We start from the raw sequence: 6,000 nt of genomic DNA on the forward strand, positions 1-6,000 counted from the left end.
GTACAAATGCGCAAGAAATAAGATGAAAAATCTAAAAAACCTTTGACCCCTATAACTCAAACGAAAGTGGTAAAATTTTCTTCAAAGAACTTTAAAAATTTCATTAAAATTGATACAAAAGATAATTTTTAATTTTTTTCAAAAGCAATTCATTGTATTAAAAATCTAAAATAAAATTAAGATATAGCAAAAAAAACATGGCTGCAGACATGAGAGACAAAAAGAGGCTGTTACCAGATTAATCCGCTATGAAAGTTCAAAATCATCGAAGAATGATTGAACACATCTTTCAAAATATAGCAGCATAAGTCCTGCAAAAAATCTTGACCCGATAAGAACACCAACTGAAAACTAAGAGCCAGGCAGACAAACAATAGTTTCAAATTTTGAGAAAAGAGCAGTTGAATGGTAGATACGCTGTTGAAAAACATTATTTGTCTTTCAATGGACAGCAGAGAGAAAATTCAACCAATACAAAACTTGAAAAGACAAGCACTAATAATTTACAATAATTTCTTCAAACTTGGTTAGAGAGCAAAAAAATAGAAGACAAAACAAACCCCAAAGAAGCAACTCCTGTACTTTGGAAATTCTCTCAGAGCTTGCATTTTTCCAATGACAGTTCAGAGAAGCGACACATTCAAAGGAAACTAAAAAATATGACAACTCATTTTATCAATCGCTCCAGATAACTACACTAACAAAATCCAATCCAAACAACTGGCGATAATTTTTCCCGTCAACCAATGACTAGCGATTGATACAAGCCCTATTAATGGGCCACAAAATGCAATGAACCGCGAACAATCGACCCCCTTCGAATTATGAAAAACTCGAAAACACTTAGATCTGCTTCAAACTTTAAAAACGATACTAAAATTTTCTACCCATCAACTCTCTATGTTAAAGAAACAAGTTAGCCTTAAAATTTCAAATGAATCTTATAAAACTGCTTTGAAAAGTCGCGTATCTCACTGAGCGAAAACTTTTTTAAACCAATTTCCTGATCTCTTTCAAAGTTTTGCATGTATAAAAGGAATCTCAATTATTCTCTCTTCGAATTTGTTCAACAAAACAAAAATATTTTATTCACGTAGAGCAATGGCGTTGTCATTTAGATCCGTAAGCAAAATCACTATAGTTCGTAAAAAGGAGCGCAATAGGCGGTTATTGATAAAAAAATAGCCACAAAAAATTTGAAAGATTTCGAAAACTCACTCAGTTAGATATCAAGTAAAACTGATTTAAAACTCAAAAAGTACGCGCATTTTTGCTCCATTTCGTGATTCGACGCGATCACAAACGTCAAACAAAAATCACCGTCAGGGAGCCTAAATAATGGGACTAAGAGGTTCAATAGTGTGCTTCAAATAACCACATTAGAGGTTGTCATACACCACTATTAAGATTTAAAGTAAAAAATGACACCAGTTTCGGCGCACTTTTCATTTGACTTTTAGTATTAAATTCCCGCCAATTGAGTTCGGATGCTTGCAATTGTGATTGAGAGAGAATTTTAGATCACGCAAAACGCAAAAAGTCAAGGGCGTAAAAGTCAATCGAAAAGTCAAAATTGTCAAGCTAAAATTTTGCATAAAAAAGACACGTTTACAATAATTGCTATGAAATTCGTTCAAGAACAATTAAACACGTCAAAAAACAAGAAATTAGCATGCTTGAAGTTTCCCAATGCTACTTCGTGTTATTGTCTGAGAAGACAATTACCACTATATATACCACAAAAACTAGCTATGGAAAATACTTCTAATCTACAAAAGGCCACTTAAAAAACTGTGAATAATGTTACATGAAAAAAATTACCAATTTTTTTTTAGAAAAAAAAAACACTTTTCGGGCTCAAAAACTGAATAAAACTTTCACCCTGAAGTGAAGCCCCGGGCAACTTTAGCAGTCTTAGCACTTAACAACCTACTAAAGCAATCTAAGTGAGTCCAAGGCAACTTAATACATCTGTGCTTTACCTCTATCTCGTTCTGAAAGCTCAAAATTAGGACAAAATATCCGAACCCATCTTATCAAAAACATAGCATGTCAACTTAAAAATACAATCCAAAAAATTACACCAGCATGGGAAACTTTTGAAAAAATAAAATTAAATGGTTTTTTTTTGTTTCAGAATGGCACCACCAATACGAATACATCAGAACATAAAAAAAGTACTCATTAAACAAAACATCAATGAACTGAGGATCTCAATTTAAGACCATTCAACTCAAAAACCGCCGAAAATGAAAACCAGTACAAATTTGGGCTCAAAATTCAAAACCTGACATTACATTTTTTCAACACAAACGAAAGCACCTGAGAAAAAACAAAAGCAAGCTTTGAGACTATTGCAACATATTCTGGAAACTTAAGCTTTAAAGTTTTTTTGTGCTGTTAAAATCTACTCAGTGACTCAGTTGCACGCCTTGGGAAAACTTGGTTGCCTCCTTAAGGGAAAATTTTGAAAAGGACAAAAAAATCTTGAAAAGGACAAAAAAATCTTGAAAAATAGCAAAAATGACCTTTTGTGCTTAAGATTGCATTACTACTATATATACCACAAAAACTAGTTATGGAAAATATTTGTTATCCACGAAAGGCCACTTAGAAAACAGAATAACGTTAAATGATAAAAAAATTACAAAAAAGCGAAAAAAATGCACTTTTCGGGCGCTAAAATTGAACAAAACTTTCACCCTGAAATGAAGCTCCCGGCAACTTTAGCAGGCTTAGCACTTAACAAACTGCTAAAGCAATCTAAGTGAATCCAAAACAACTTAATACTTCTGTGCTTTTACCTCTTTATCTCGTTTTGAAAGCTCAAAATTGACGAAAAATATCCGAACACATATCCGAAAAAAACCAGACAAACATGGGAAACCTTTAAAAATAAAATGGTTTTTTCTTTCATAATGGCACTACCAATACGAATATATCAAAACTGATGTAAAAGCTACTTATTGAACAAAACATCAATGAACTGAGAATCTCAATATAAGACAATTCAACTCAAAAACCGAAAAAAATGAACTGCTTGTTCTGTTACGAAAGCACAAGTGATCGCAAAATGTGTGAACACATCTTACAAATTAAGATGTAAAGAATTGAATAAAATTACCACCTCACTATCAATCACAACAGAGGATCAAATCTCGATTGTTATCAAATCATAAAACCGTACATGCAGTAAAATGAGTGAAAAAAGAACATTCTAAAAAGAAACAACTTTCAATCCCCCTCAGAAATGTCAGTTAAAAAATCAGTAATGTCAAAATCTATAAACCTGATAATCATATCTTTGCTACCGTTCACAAAACCCGTCTTCGAAAAGCGTACACCAACTGAAGAAACCCAATGGAGACAGGGTTGTAGGATAAGAAACATGAAAAATGAAAAAATCGAATCTCACGTATCGACTACAAGTCCTTTAATAGACCACTAGAGTTTTGGGTTAGATTTGGACCGTCATTTTTATGAGAAACATACGCTCTATAAGGAAAAACCCCTAAAGGAGCTTTTTCAAAATTAAAATTCGAAATCAAAAACTCAAGACTCATGTACGTTTGGCACTACTTAGATGCACACCATTGATCTTTACCAAGTAAATGTTCACACAATTTAAAGTTCATTGAGTTCAGAAGTCACATTTTGAGCGCGGTAAGTCAAGCAATTGACCAAGAAACAGAAATGACGTCACGCGCACAAATTTAAACTGCCAAGCAGTAGAAGACACTGAAGTCATTTAAAAAGTCAATTCCAAGAAGTCAGGTCACAAGAATCACCAATGGAGACGACGAGTTAAAAAAACATAACAGGACAAGTCCTGACGTACATTTCAAAGAATTTTAATTGACAAAACAAAAAACTAGACCTAAAACGGACTATGAGTGAACTGGCGAAACCATTTCTAAAAAAAATCAGATCAAACAAATATTAAAAAATAAACAAAATCAATGTCAAAATGCCACATGTGGGCAAAAACAAACTAGTGAGAAATGGAAATTTGGTTGAAACAAAAAACTATGACTAGAATGAACTATGAAAGGATTGGGAAAACCATTTAGAAAAAAATCGGATCTAAAAAATCGAAAAAACAGTAAAAATCAATCAGTGAAATTGCCGCATGTGAACAAAAAACCTGTGGCGTGAAAACGAATATTTGTTCAAACACCGTTTTTTCACTCTACTTTAAAATTAGAGCAAAAAATATTCACGCCGCAAAACCACTCGCTTTTTCGCTCCACTTCCTGTTTCGGCGTGACCAAAATCACTACTCCAATTTGACTTCAAAAATCATGAAATTGTGTGAACAGATCTTAAAAAAAGACAGCGCCCCAATACAATTCAAATTCTTTGAATTGTAAAAAACCACGATATCCCCAATAATAGCCGCTATCACTTCGCGGCTATTAAACACTGATTTTGCATTAAGAAAAATGTGTTAGCAAGAAAAACCAATAAAAAACCGCAGCATTCAAATACAATCGTTTAAATCTCTCTCCAGAAAGCCGAAGAGGCTTAATTAACAACATTTAATGATACCAAATATTGTATACACTCAAAAATAACCAAAAGTTGATATTAACAAATGGAGTCAAGGTCACGAAAGTCAGTAGCTATCAATAGAAACACCTAACAATTACACATATGCCCCAGAAAGACGAAGATACCTTTTAGTATGAACCCTAAATAACGTAATATCAGAACAAAAAAAACTAAAGGCAGAACTCTAAAAATCACAAAACTTCTATGAAAACAGTGTCGAAGTATAAATAACATCAACTTTTAACTGAAACACCTAAATCAATTCACAAATCTAATGCATCAATATAAAGCCGATACGACGTGTCATTATTGACCTTATGCAGCAGGACATGAAAACCAACAAGCACGGGCAAAACTTAAAAAAATCATTGACAAAAACATAGCATAAACGTCAAAAACCGTTGTCTGCTGATTGACATTCGAAATCTGTTTGAAAAATTTCACGCTTTAAGCTACTCGCTGTTCGCTTTCTTTATTACTCTAGCTTGACTAAAATTTACTCCAATTTACCTCTGTGACAAAGTTTTAAAAAATGTGTGAACAGGTCAAATAACAGCCCCCCAAATACAATCGAATTCTCGGATTGTAAAAACATAAACCGACAAATGTTGGAAGAATTGCTCTTGAACGACAGTCGAGGCAATTTAATTCAAGGTCTTCAGTATAGATCAATTTTCTTTATGGGTTGCGAACCTTAACGGGATGCGAACCACTGACCTCCCGATCTATGGCCACCCTCACTAACTACTGCGTTACGAGTCACTGCATTTTCTTATGCTGCAACCGATTTTATATTAGCAACAAGCTTTACTTCGGAGCAATAGAAATCACTCAAAAATGATGAACGAAAGCGTGAAAAAGTCACCTGAGAAGTCAAAGAATGTTCTAGAAGAAAAGCGCAAATTTGTCAAGCAAAAAAATTGCATAAAAAACATAGCCGTTAAAATACCGGAAACGACTCGAATCGTCGTGCAAACTAATCTCTACCCTAACTTGGACAAAATCCGAATATCGAAAAAACAATAGAAATAACAAAACTAGTAGACCAATATAACATAAAAAGCGTTAAAATTTTCGCAGTTAAGGGGTGTGGGTAGGTGCAGGCGGGGGGGGGGGGTTCGAAAGTGGGGGCAGGTAGGTGATGGTGGGGGGTGTAGGTAGGTGGGGTGGGGTGTAGGTAGGTGGGGTGGGGGGTAGGTAGGTACGAGGGGGTGGGGGGTAGGTAGGTACGAGGGGGGGGGGGGTAGGTACGTTGGGTTGGGGGGTAGGTACGTTGGGTTGGGGGGGGGGGGGGTAGGTACGTTTAGGGCTAGTTTTTTTGGGGGGTAGTAAGTAGTTAAATGGGATCAAATTTTCTCAAATTGACCACTTCACATTGAATAACAGACTGTTACCAATTGCTATACATTACAAACTAAGCTATTGTTAAAGTTCAATGTTCAAAAACAG

At 34.7% G+C, this 6,000-nt stretch overlaps 1 protein-coding gene across 1 annotated transcript in view; it reads right to left on the minus strand.

Annotated features, from left to right (window-relative positions):
* Window positions 1–6,000, minus strand: part of LOC142354512 (glutathione hydrolase 7-like) — a 65,000-nt gene that overhangs the window by 26,575 nt on the left and 32,425 nt on the right. The gene's annotated exons all lie outside the window — the stretch shown is intronic.

Source organism: Convolutriloba macropyga, chromosome 15 (assembly GCF_964194025.1).
Source record: "Convolutriloba macropyga chromosome 15, txConMacr16.3, whole genome shotgun sequence".
NCBI classification, from domain to species: domain Eukaryota; kingdom Metazoa; phylum Xenacoelomorpha; order Acoela; family Convolutidae; genus Convolutriloba; species Convolutriloba macropyga.